General features: G+C 37.4%; 1 pseudogene; it reads right to left on the bottom strand.

Moving 5' to 3' along the window:
* Nucleotides 1-38: 38 nt before the first annotated feature.
* Nucleotides 39-850, bottom strand: LOC149206162 (uncharacterized; annotated as a pseudogene).
* Nucleotides 851-14,270: the final 13,420 nt, after the last annotated feature.

Below are 14,270 nucleotides of genomic sequence, written 5' to 3'. Positions count from 1 at the left end.
ATGCTCTCAAGTACTTTGGGTGCCTCTACGAATCGTTTTCAATGACAAAGCTTAATAAAAATAAGGCTATAGGTCATTCAATCAGGAGGACAACCTGTGGTCTTCATCATCTCAAATAGAACATGTACCTTACCCATTTGGTCATTCAAAAAAAAAAACACTATTATAAGTGGACTAAAGGTGACCACTCTCAAGCCACAATTAGCACTTACCTTTTTTTTCCAATACGAATAAAGATGCATTGGCATGATTCTCTTCACAAATAGATGCAATAAGCATTTCATAAGTGTATCTTTTGGGAGAAAACTCTAGCTTATCAATCATTCAATTGACTTTATTCAGCATATCTGAATCATCATGTCAAGTTGTGGTAAAGGAAAATATTTTCACAGAATAATTGCGATGAGCAGGTAACAACTTTGTCAAAATCTTTTGTAGGGTTCAAAGTCCTTAGAGTGACCAAGAAGATTGGTCAACTTTTTATATGTTAAAGTGTTATGCATGTATCTTGGTTGTAGTTTGGACCATTTGAAAAAAACTCAGGGCCAAGCTTGGGGAACATGTTTATTCAATACCATCTATATCAGTCCTTGATAAATCTGAATGCCCAATTTAGTTAAAGTTTCTTCTTTGTCTTCTTCACCATTTTTTTCTAAGACTTCACATATTTCACTTGGGGCTTCCTCTAGCTTCCACTTCTTTTTTCCTTGGGTTTTTTTTCTCCGGTTTTGTTAAATTCATGCAAGGCCTATTCCTCTTCTTCGTTATTTTTTTCCCCAATTGAAGCCCTTTTGAAAGTCATGGAAGCTATATTTTTGTGCCATTGTAATGTTGGAGAGCTCCACCCCATGTTTTCATTCTGTAGCCTTGTCTTTTGTTCTTTTCTTGCAATCTTCCTTCTCCTTGTTTCATTTTCATTCCTTGTCCAAAAAATTAGTCTTCTTTGATGCAATTCTATTCCACTTCCCCTAGTGATTGTTTTCTAGTATGGCTTGAATTGTTGGGTTGTGTTATATTCTTTCCACGACTAGCCCACGTAGTTAACTGGGGGGTTAGAAGGGGGCGGAGCCCCCCCTTCGTTGCGCCGATTGCATAGCGGGGGGGTTTCACAGGGGGTTTGAGGGGTGTAGGTAACCCCACTCTATGGGGTTTGGGGCAACGCCCGAAAAATTTTGGTTTTGGTCCCTATGTTAGGTTGGGTGGACCTACCTATGGTTTTGTGCATGATTTTCGCACATGGTTTTGGACGCGATGGTTTTCGGTCCATGGTATTAGGTGATTTGGCATGTATAAATATGTATTGTAACATTGAAAGGAACATAATGAAAAATCAAGCTAGTAGTCTCGGTTTTGGGATCCAAGGGAAAATCTCTGTGTATATGTGTTTTATGTGTTATGCTCTCGCATTGTTTATTTTCTGTGTTTAAGAATTTGTATGCAGGTAGTTTTTGTATGGGGTTAAAACCTACATTTGGTATCGGAGCTGTTTTGGCTTCAAGGGGATGCCTTTGTTGCTGAGGGATTTCGCCCGGGCCTATGGTAGACCCTGTTCAGTGGGAGATCTACGAGATCGATTCTAGTGCTAAAAGAAGATGGCGAGCAGTGGAAAGATATAGATCGAGAAATTTAATGGTCAGAGTTTTGAGTTATGGAAGCTCAAGATGGAGGATCTGTTGGTGGATAAAGATCAGTGGATCGTGGTAGATCTAGGTACTAAACCAACGGGAGTGTCAGATGAAGAATGGAAGAAGTTGGATCGGAAGGCAAAGAGCACAATATGATTGTGTGTCTCAGATTCAATATTGCTGAATGTATCAGGGGAAGCTACGGCAAAGGCTTTGTGGGACAAGTTAGGGACTTTGTACCAGTCTAAGACTTTGGTGAATAAACTGTTCCTATGGAGAAAGTTGTATAACCTGAGGATGAAAGATGGAGACTCGGTGATAGAACATTTGAATTCATTTAATACTGTGGTAAGTCAGTTATTATCTGTTGATATTAAAATTTCAGATGAAGATAAGTGCATCAGTTTGTTGTGTTCTCTACCAGATTCGTGGGATAGTCTGGTTATTGCAATAGGTAGCAACGCAACTACCTTGCAGTTTGATGAAATAGTCTCATCCTTGCTATATGGATGAGATGAGACAGAAAAATATGGAGAGCCATAATGGTGATGCCTTGTCTGTACGAGGACGGTCCCAAAACAGAAACAAAAATAAGTCATCGAGTGGGAGATCTAAACCTAGAGGGAGATCTAAATCTCCAGGAAAACCTATAAAGGTGGTGTGCTGGAAATGCAGAAAGGAAGGGCACTACAAAAGGGATTGTAAATATAAAGCTCTTGACAAAGGAAAGGGTTCTGATGATGCTCCTTCTGCAGAGGAGAAAACCACCTCAGATGAAGATGGGGATGTGTACTTGGCTTCTTCAAGTACACATGTAGATCATGAGGCATGGTTGATTGACTCAGGTGCATCCTTTCACTTCACTCCCCATAGAGAGTGGTTCTGCGGGTATGAGAAATATGATGGTGGTGATGTCTTCTTGGGGGATGACAGGAAGGCTAGAATCGTTGGTCACGGTAAAGTAAAGTTGAAGTTGCAAGGTGGAAGGGTTAGAACACTTCCAGGTGTTCTACATATTCCTGCATTGGCCAGAAATCTGATTTCCGTAAGCAAGTTGGATGATGCATGTGTAAAAACAGTGTTCGAGAAGGAGACCTGCAAAATGGTTCAGGGAGCACTGGTATTGATGTGAGGAGTTCGGATTGGAACTCTGTACAAGCTGCAAGGTAGCACTGTTATTGATGGGTGCAATAGTTCTATGGTTCCTGAAAGTGGAGCAGAAAATCTAGTGGTCTCTATAGAGAAGACCATGTTGTGGCATCAAAGGCTTAGACATATTGGAGAGAAGGGCCTTCGAATACTTCATGGTATAGGTATGGTAGAAGGTATGAGTAATAGCTCTCTAGATTTTGATTTCTGTGAAAATTGTGTATATGGGAAGCAAAATCGGGTGAGTTTCCCCTCTGGTGGTAAGAGGGCGAAACAATTATTAGAACTTGTGCATAGTGATGTGTTTGGACCTGTGAAGGTTCCATCACTGGGTAAGTCTATGTACTATGTATCATTTATAGATGACTTCTCAAGGAATACATGGATATATTTCCTTAAGAATAAATTTGAAGTCTTTGACAGGTTTAAAGAATCTAAGGCTCTGGTGGAAAACCAGACAGAGAAGAAGATAAAGGTGTTGAGGATAGATAACGGTGGAGAGTTTTGCAGCAAGGAATTTGAAGAATTCTTTAAGAAGTGTGGTATAACACGACAGAAGACTAATCCGTACACACCTGAGCAAAATGGAGTTGCAGAAAGAATGAACAAGACGTTGATGGAAAGGGCAAGAAGCATGCTCAGTGGTATCGGGTTAGGACAGGAATTCTGGGTAGAGGCGGTGGAGATAGCATGTTACCTGGTCAACAAATCACCTTCATTAGCATTGGAGGATAAGACTCCACAAGAGGTATGGACTGGTAAGAAACCTCTCTTTCACATTTGAGGGTATTTGGATGTGATGCATATTTACATGTTCCAAAGGAGAAACCAACCAAGTTGGATAGTAAATCTGAAAAGTGCATCTTTATTGGGTATAAGGATGGTTTAAAGGGTTATAAGCTTTGGAACCCAGTAACTAGGAAGGTTGTGTACAGCCGAAATGTGGTGTTCAGAGAGGTAAAAGATGTTATTAAACATCAAGTCCAACCAAAGGAACCTGAGAAGATAGAGTTTAAGCTTAAGGAGGAAGAATCAGACTCTACAATAGAGGAGGAATCAAAAGATGAAGAGCCACAAACTCCAGGTGTGAGAAGATCAGTTCGAGAAAGAAGGCAACCGAAAGGTATAGTCCATCTGCTTTCTGTTCAAATTTTGCTTTATCTATTACTGACAATGATCCCAGAACTGTGAAGGAAGCAGTAGATTCAGAGGATGGAAAACTCTGGAAAGAGGCCATGGTTGATGAAATGGCATCTTTGCACAAAAATGAGGCTTGGTATTTGGTGGAGTTGCCGGCTAGAAGGAAACCCATTGGCAGCAAATGGGTGTTCAAGAAGAAGACAAATGCAGAAGGAAAGGTGGAGAAATACAAAGCTCGGTTGGTAGCAAAAGGTTATTCCCAGGTGCTGGGAATTCATTTTGGTGATATTTTTTCTCCTGTTGCCAAGGTAACTTCTATTAGATTACTTTTATCTGTTGTTGTTGCTTTTGATTTTTAGGTAGAACAGATGGATGTGAAGACAACATTTCTTCACGGGGATCTGGAAGAGGAAATCTACACGAAGCAACCTGAAGGCTTTGCGGTGAAGGGTAAGAAAGAAATGGTATGCAAGTTAAAGAAGTCAAAGTATGGGTTAAAACAATCACCAAGGATGTGGTATCAGAAATTTGATACATTCATACGGGGACTTGGCTTCACCAGAAGCAAAGTAGACCACTGTGTGTATTTTAAATTAATTGGTGACCGTGCTATTTATCTGGTCTTGTATGTGGATGATATGTTGCTGGTTGGAAATGACAAAGAAATTATCGAGGATTTGAAGACCCAATTGTCCTCCAAATTTGACATGAAAGATCTTGGTCCTGCAAAATATATTTTGGGCATGGAAATTAAAAGAGATCAGGAAAAGAGGAAGCTTTGGTTAAACCAGAGGAAGTATGTCGAGACAATACTGCAGAGGTTTAATATGCAAGATAGTAAATCGGTGAAGGTTCCTATTCCTGTAGGTGTGAAGTTATCTGTGGAACAGTGTCCCAATACACAAGAAGAGGAAGAGGACATGTCCCATGTTCCATATGCAAGTGCAGTTGGTAGCTTGATGTATGCAATGGTCTGTACTAGACCAAACATTGCACATGCAGTGGGAGTATTGAGCAAGTTTATGTCAAAACCAGGGAAGGAGCACTGGACAACAGTGAAGTGAGTTTTCAGGTATTTGCATGGCACTAGTGACTATGGTTTGTGCTACCAAGGAAGACCAAAATTGGATAGAGTGTTGGATATCCGTGGCTTTGTTGATGCAGACTGGGCTGGAGGTCTGGATTAGAGAAGATCTACAAGTGGGTATGTGCTTAACCTATTTTGAGGTACAGTCAGTTGGATGAGTAAGAAACAATCTGTAGTGGCACTATCAAATACAAAGGCAGAATACATGGCAGCCACCCATGCAAGCAAGGAAGCAGTTTGGTTGTAGAGATTGTGTTCAAGTATGGGGTTAGTACAGGGAGCTATAAGGATAGACTGTGACAGCCAAAGTGCAATTTTCTTGGCAAAGAACCCTGCATATCATTCAAAGACAAAGCACATTAATGTTCAGTATCACTTTGTGAGGGATATGATAGAAGACAAAAAGGTGTTGCTGGTAAAGGTGGACACTTTAAAGAATACCGCAGATGCATTGACAAAATCTGTGAGCTCTGAGAAGTTCTCTTGGTGTAGAGAAACAATGGGCATTGCAGGGCTGGATAAATGACTAAGCTCTCTTGTGGCCCCTGTGGAAATAAAAAAACAAGTGGGAGAATGTTGGGTTGTGTTATATTCTTTCCACGACTATCCCACGTAGTTAATCGGGGGGTTAGAAGGGGGTTGGAGCCCCCCCTTCATTGTGTCGATTGCATAGCGGAGAGGGGTCACAGGGGGTTTGAGGGGTGCAGGTAACCCCACTCTATGGGGTCCAGGGCAGCGCCCCGGAAAATTTTGGTTTTGGACCCTATGTTAGGTTGGGCAGACCTACTTATGGTTTTTTGCATGATTTTCGCACATGGTTTTGGACGCGATGGTTTTCGGTCCATGGTTTTGGATGCTTCGACATGTATAAATATATATTGTAACATTGAAAACAACATAATGAAAAATCAAGCTGGTAGTCCCGGTTTTGGGATCCAGGGGAAAATCTCTGTGTATATGTGTTTAATGTGTTATGCTCTCGCATTGTTTATTTTATGTGTTTTAGAATTCGTATGCAGGTAATTTCTGTACAGGGTTAAAACCTACATCGTCTCGACACATAAGAGTTGATCCACATGTCTCTTTGTCCCTTGATTTTTTATTTCTTTTCCTCGTCATCCTTTTTTTTTTCATCTGCTTGTCAGAATATTGCATGGAATTCACCATAGTTCCACTTAGCCCTATGTCCCTTGCTTGCACACCTATCATTCTCCATGGATGCCACCAAACAAGTGAATAACTGAAGAAGGTTTCCCCCTCCTGAGCTCTATAGTTTGTGTCCCTAGACTCAACCCATGTTTAATTAATTTAATTTACAATAAATGGGAAAAGTAACCCCTCCCCGTTGGGGGAACATAGTCCTCAGTGTTCAATGACCATATACAATATAAAAATTAATGCGTAAAAGACCAAACATAGTTGATATGGATCTTAATATATGCAACTCGTTTCAACTTTTACAACACATCTTATATGCACAGTGGCTTACCCAGCCACTTAGTAAAAATTAATCATTAATTCAGAAATCTCCTAATGATCCTTTTTGCAATATTTGGCACTTTAATGTGCTCAATCCAACTTGTATTCGTTCCTTTTCCCCGAAGTGTTTCCTACCTCCAATGTCCAACATTATTATCCTTGTGCTCCTTATTCCTTTAGTGAGCATATCTCGGCTCATTGTTACCGAGCACACCCCCAATGTGATTTTTATTCCAATCAACCATGCTTATGGCCCTTTAAAACCAATTTATTTTCTAGCCTTCCCTTATTTACTTCCCAGTCCCTCGGGAAATCTGGTCACCCCCTTTCATGCAGTCACTCACGTTCCAAGTTTAGGCATCCCATTCTCTGCTTCTTAATCCCTCAGTGATCCACTCCTTGGCAAGGTTTCCTCGCATCAAAAAGGTCTCAAAACCAAGGCATATCCTTGACTAAACACTAACATACCAGTCACAACTTTCTTTATGGCAATCATTTGGCACCATTGGTGCTAGTGTCCCACAATGACCTTGTTCCTAAAACATTTTGCTTTTGTACATTGTTGTTATTCTACCTTGTGGTTAGATTTGCTCATTTGAACTGAGTAGTCTCATGTCTAGTCCTGCATCATAGACACACAACTTTTATGGGACTCATCATAAAAAATGAAATAATTTTAAATCATACCTTATTAGCAATTTATTCCTACAATGAATCTTGCAATTTTCCCATAATTCCTATCACAACAAAACCAAGTTAGTTCATAAACCAAATCATCATAATTTAAAATATCACATCAGGTTAGCTCAAAACCCAAACTATCATAAATTAGAGTACTAAACCTTGTTAATAATTAAAATTAAAAAATTAATAAAGTACTAGTACTTATCTTGATTTTGATGGATTTCTCCTTTTTCTCGTACACACATGGGGTCAATTGTTTATATGGGCAAGCACCTAGTACCTTCTCTTCTCTTCGAACTTGTACACACAGGGTTAATTGCCTAACATGGCAATAACCTAATGCCTTCTCTTGTCTTCTCTTCAATGATTCACAAGTGGTGGACACATCGGATATATATAAGCCCATTCATTCCTCACAAATACGTGCACTACCAAACTAGGTAGTCTTATGTTGACACGAAAAAAGTGTATTCCACACTTCATAGGCAAAAACTTCCCATATCCTTTTGTCCTAAAAATAGGCCTAGATAGTCCCATACTTTTCCATCCTAAACATTTACACATGCTCAGACAATCCCATACTTGCCCATCCTAGCACATTACACAACACTTACACATAAACACATGGCACCATACAATGTACACATAACACAATGCCACATACACATAGAACAATACCATGTATATATGACACAACATAATGTATACACATTTACACATGACTCAACAAATTATACATTATCACATAGAGTACAAAGACCACATTGTCTCTATTCATGTGACCGAGGCCATACTACCTCTTTTGTTTTTCTATGTTCATAATGTAAAAATCATGTTTAGTAGGAATTCCTTTTTGTCAATATATTCCTCTTTTCATCCCATCCATAAGCAATCATATTTCCATTCAAATGACCCATGATAACCTTGTCGTACATAATGACATTTTTCCTACACACACACACACACATATATATATATATATATATATATATATATATTTGGCATAATGATGTATAAAATACATAAGTACTTGTACAAATATAATCACGTTTACGATAAATACCTTTTACCATTTTACTATCCACCATTTCCATGGACTCAACCAGCCTACTTGGCTATCATATCATATTCCAGTTAATCATGGTCATAATATATATTGACTTATATCAAATAAATCTAGGGTCTAGATAACCCCCTAATTATGTAGTAGATAATGAAATTCTTTTTTCCAGAATTCCTCTTTACCTTTTTCTTTTCCATATGCTTGTTACCATGTCCCTGCCACCCAACCAATTTACTCCAAGGCCCCCAAGCATGTAAATCAAAAGGACATTATAAGATAAATAGGAAATGCAAGAGGCAAAATAAAAGGCAACATCATAAAGGAAATAAAATCCATAATCACAATCATCAAGAAAAACCACATGCAAAATAACATGGCCATGCATATTTAACAATCAATTAACAACAAATCACAAACTTAAAGTTTAAAGGCATAACATGTCAACATCAAGTAAAGTAGTCCCAAAAACCCGAGTCCAATACCCATGGATCTCTTAACCATCATACCATGCAGATACACATGTAACAAAATCAATGTCCTTTCTTCTTCAGCTTGTGGGGGTAGTCTCGTTTTAAGTGCCCTTGCCAAGAAGACCAACACAAGATGGGTTTTCTTCCCATCTCAATTTCACGGGGTCTTTTTCCTACCATCATCACTCCCCATTTCTATGGGTTGAGCATGATATGTCAATTTCTACTTGTGTTGTTGCAATTCATAGTTACATTAGATTAGCTCTTATTGTTGACTAACAAGTTTATTTATCTTCGCCTTGCAGATCCTAAGCTTAGCTTCCAAATCCTTGAGATGAGCTTTCAAGTCTTCTACTCTTCTAGAGGAGCTTCCCCTCTTTAATTCATGTTTTGTACCATTGGTCATGTTTTCCCTGTCTTTGCCAATGATTCTTCCCATTTGTTGCCACACACACTCAACTATTAGTTCATAATGAAAAAAATATATATACTAGAGCTCATCTTACCAAGTGAACTCAAACATTCTTCCATGTAGCTATTCACATATCATAGGATTGTTATCAGGTATATAGTGCAACCAAAATATCATTTTCATAAGTTTGCTTTCAATTTCAGGAACACACACACACACATACACATTGCATAATAGTCATAGTTATCAACCATTTAGACAAACTTTTTAATCTCTTTTGAAAGATTCAACCTTATTATTAAGGCCAACAGTCATGGCACTTGTAACCCCATAGATTCAACATGCATCAATCTTAAATTTTCACATTCATATAGAGAATGCATCATAAGACCTACAGGAAATGTTCGGTTAAAACATGATCCTTTCATGTCAACTTCCATTGACATTCAATTTCACCTGCAAACAATTTGCATACAATCCATGATCATAGTGCTATAACCAATACCTACCAATAATTATTTGTTATCTACTAAATTCCCAACAAATTTGTACTTGTAGTCATACAAATCATGGGATCCATGCAATGCATACACCCACATATACATAAATATCTCTATACAATCAACAGAACAATATGAAACATAAGAGACATAGGCATTTCCACAATCCCTTTTACTATGTAGATATTCATATGCATACATATTCCAAGTGTGTAAGAGTACACTACTTGTTCAATAATGCTAATACACTGGAAAGTTATGCACAAAATCATGCAAACAATTCTTCCAATGACTAAATTTAACACATGCAATGGTATAGAAAATAAATTTACAACATGCTGAAAGAATTCTTGCGGTCCATATTTAATTCCGTAATCAATATTATAGTTACTCATATTCATAATCGGCTATAATACTTGGGAACTAGAGTTCCACTCCTTTCTAATGGTTCATACTTTAACCTCCTTCTCAATTAATTATGTGATAGAGCATTATCTTGATTCTCAAGATTCTAGGGTTAAACCTTTAGTCTTCATTCCTTTCATGATAGATCCCATTAGATCCAAGTGTTGAACATAAGAGCTCGGATACCACTTTGTAACACACCCCCTTTATCACCCTAATAAGGAGAGGTGTTTATTATGAATAATCGATTCCCAATGTATCACCTTGGGAATGGGATCTAAAGGTTTTGTTAGTATTATTTCCTTAATCCATGTTGACAAACAAACTTTTTTTAGTATTCTTTTAATAGAGTCCAACATAAGGTAGCGTTCTTGCAATTTTATTTTTTAAACTTACACCCAAATCTTATGACATCTCATCTATAAGTAAATATACTATTGTATTCATCTCTATAATCATTTCTCATAATTCAATAACAGAATCTAGCTATTGCATATTCTATTTTGTGGAAGATGCTTTCTAATTTTAGAAGGATTATGTTTTAATTGTGTATTATGGCGTTCTAATATGTTCCCAGTTTCATTCATTAACCATGAACCATGAGGTAAAGGTATTTACTAAGGGGCTTTCTAGATATTGGAATTAATATCAGTCCCCAAACTTGTATATCAAATTTGGCCAGTCAAAACAAAAGTTTGAATCTTGAAACCATGTATTACAGGTAGTATCACTAAAGTTCATAGATCCTACAGATCAACATTGGATATTCTATCTCTTGTGAAAGGACATAGCTATCTCTTATTATTTTTTATTTAACTAGAAATTGAAAGTAGAATTTTCATTAACATGCACAAAGCCAAATGACCTAAGACTAAATTTCATTCGCATTCACAAGGCCAAATGTTTAAATAATATTTTTCATTAACATGCACAAGGCCAAATGGTCCTAAGGGTAGAATGAAAAGAGTTTAAACTTGACAATAAGTCAAACATTGTCTAACAAATGTCAATAGTAATTAGAAATTAACATGGAAGTGGAAAAACCACAACTCCTATGAACACATTTCCAAGCTGGAAAAGTCCTATCCCCTTATTCTCCTTGGGGATTTTCCCGCACCAAAAACTTCTTATCATAGGACTGTTTTTTTCTTCAAGAAGTTGTCCAATTGCAATGGTCATTCCCCATTAAGACATTATACCCTCTTAGATTGCCACAGGAAACACATCTAAATTATAAAATACTATCGCTACCTCATTTGAGCTACATATTTCAATATCCTCATTTGACCCTTTTACATCTTTCCACTTCAAAACGTAGGCATTGTGAGCTTGTCCATAGTTACTGCACAAGCAGGTCGAATGAAATGAAACAATTACTAATATACCTGAGAAACAAGAAATAAGCAATAAAATGTAGACAAGGTACAAGTGAACATTAAGATGAGGGGGTGCCTAATGCATCTTCAATACAAGAGGACAATATAATTGTCAGAAAGTTATGAATATATTTTTCCAAATGCAACAGTTAAGCACCAGATTGATTCAATTCACCTTTTCAAATGTTTTAATTGCTTTTAGTAACTTACTAGCTCTTGGACATGGTAAGAAGGTCCATGACTAGATAGTCAAAATTGGTATGCCCTTCAACTCTTTGAACAAATGTTGTAGGCTTCCATGAAGTTGAACTATATTACATTTATTAGTGTTCTCTCTACATGCAGCCATGTTGGCCTCATTGATGCAGACCACCATTATTTTGGGTCCATGATTCATGATCATTGTATCCAACAAAAAGTAGACCACTATGTCTGCATGATTGACCTTCTTGGTCATGTTGGGAAACTTGGTGATCCAGAGGAAATTATTTGCAGCTTCTCATTTAAGCCTATAAACTGTCTACATGTTTGCATGATTTCCTACTTGGTAATTTAAGATGAATTTGCCCAACCTTTCTTCTTGCAGTGGTTAAATGCTTCCATTGATATTAACGATTAAATAGTTGGATTACTAGACCCATTATACATGTGCAAGAGACTTAGAGTACGTTTTCATTTCTAGGGGCTTCAAAGATTGTGTAAGTAGGGGCTTCAGTAGGGGCTTTAGAGATTTGCATGTGTAAGTCAGTAGGGGCTTTAGAGATTGTTTTAATACCTGGCATTCTGCCTTGTAAATATTAACTTCCATGTCTACATACATGATGGATTATTGTCCTTCGTATAGTATTCACTTGTCTTGTTTAGATTTCACACATACATTCAAGAACAAGTCATAAAGCCACAAACCACTCAAGGATTATAATACATCCCTGAGGCTCCCACATATCTACAACTAATATGTGATTGTGAACACCATACCTTTGGTAGGGTAAACATGGTATGTATAACTTACATAATGCATATATATGTAACGTAGGCCCAAGCAATTATCCTAAGTGCCAAGACTATACTTTTGTTTCTTTTGTTGGAATTACTCCAGACTCAATAGCCCACACAAGGTTCAAGGTCTCTTCTCTCAGGTTTATGTTGTGTGTTTCTAATGGAGGAGGGTCATATTGATTACCAAGCATACAACTTATCATCGAAAATTTCCATCCCATCATTTCAGGTTAGGGTCCCGAAAATTATGGTAATGATACACTTACAAGTTGAGTATAAGTTTTAAGACCGATTATGTGACATGAACCTCATTACACACACAGTATACAACATTGCAGTATTAAAGTGACCATATAAACATTCATATTTCTTACATTCCATAGCATTATATCCACTAAGATATTATATTTCTACACTACCAAGTGCATGCTTTAGATAAGGTTGTATATTATGGCCTTCAAGGTGGGCCAATAATTTAGCATGGCAGATGAAACCCATATAACCTCATCAATAACTTGAGATTGGTCAGCGTACCATCAAGTCAACTACATAAAATAAACCATGTTCTAAACATGTCATTAATACAAGATCAAGTTAATTAACATGAACATGAGGAAACTACACTCAAGCACCCATTAATCGAAAATAGATTGTATAACATGAATTCTCATGGCATATACTAAATGGAATAGATATGTATCTAGAAGTATGAACTGGAAGCTTAGTATGAGACTTTGATTTTCCATCGAACCTTAGATTAGGAAACATTATGGTTTTTCTTATAGCCCAATCACCCCTGAGCAAGATTCTAGAGCGTCGAGGGAAAATTCTCAAAGGATTAAACTGATGTTACTTAGATGAAGTAGGGACTCCAGAGGTTCACTCACTTCCACCCACCAGCTAAAAGCAATAATCAACTCTGCATAGAGGCCTTCAACAATTTACCAATTCTACTAATAACTACGAACAATGTTGATGGCTCCTATGTGCCTAGCCCTTTGAACCCTTTGGTGCATACTTAAAATGATATGGAATTACTACAGTAATATCAACTGAATTTATTGGTATAGAAATGATGGATATCCTTATTAAATGGAAAATCAACGATTGTACTAAATTACTCTCATATTAGTTTTAACTTATTGTTCTCATGTGAAATTTTTGTGTACAATTTTTCATCCAAAAGTTCCAACACTTAGCTTTCATCTCTGGTAAAGATGGTATGCTTCTTCCTCTAGGCATGATTTGTGACAACCATAGTTTAAAATATCACATCAGGTTAGCTCAAAACCTAAACTATCATAAATCAGATTACTAAATCTTGTTAATTAAAATTCAAAAATAAATAAAGTACTAGTACTTATCTTGATTTTGATGGCTTTCTCCTTTTTCTCGTACACACATGGGTTCAATTGCTTATATGGGCAAGCACCTAGTACATTCTATTCTCTTTGACCTTGTACACACATGGGGTCAATTGCCTAACTTGGCAATAACCTAATGCCTTCTCTTCTCTTCTCTTCAACCATCCACAAGTGGTGGACACATGGGATATATATAAGCCCATTCACACCTCACAAATATGTGCACTACCAAACTAGGTAGTCTTATGTTGACAGGAAAAAAGTGTATTCCACACCTCATAGGCAAAAACTTCCCATATCTTTTTGTCCTAAAAACAGGACTAGACAGAGTTAACACTCAGGTTGTTCCCTTTGACTCCTAAGGGAATACGGTCGAGGTAACCACAAACCAACCTTTGGACTGCAGGTCCTAGCCTACCAGCAGTCAGAGAGGGCTCTCTCTTTAGGGTTTAGCTTTGTTTAAGGGATGATTTTAGGCTAGATATGATGCACATGGGTTTTTTTTGAGTTTGGTGGG

Source organism: Pinus tabuliformis, chromosome 1_2 (genome assembly GCF_031772625.1).
Source record: "Pinus tabuliformis cultivar Carrire ecotype Pingquan chromosome 1_2, CPIR1, whole genome shotgun sequence".
NCBI lineage: Eukaryota > Viridiplantae > Streptophyta > Pinopsida > Pinales > Pinaceae > Pinus > Pinus tabuliformis.
Note: the sequence above shows the minus strand (reverse complement) of the source record. Positions and strands in the feature narration are given on the sequence as shown.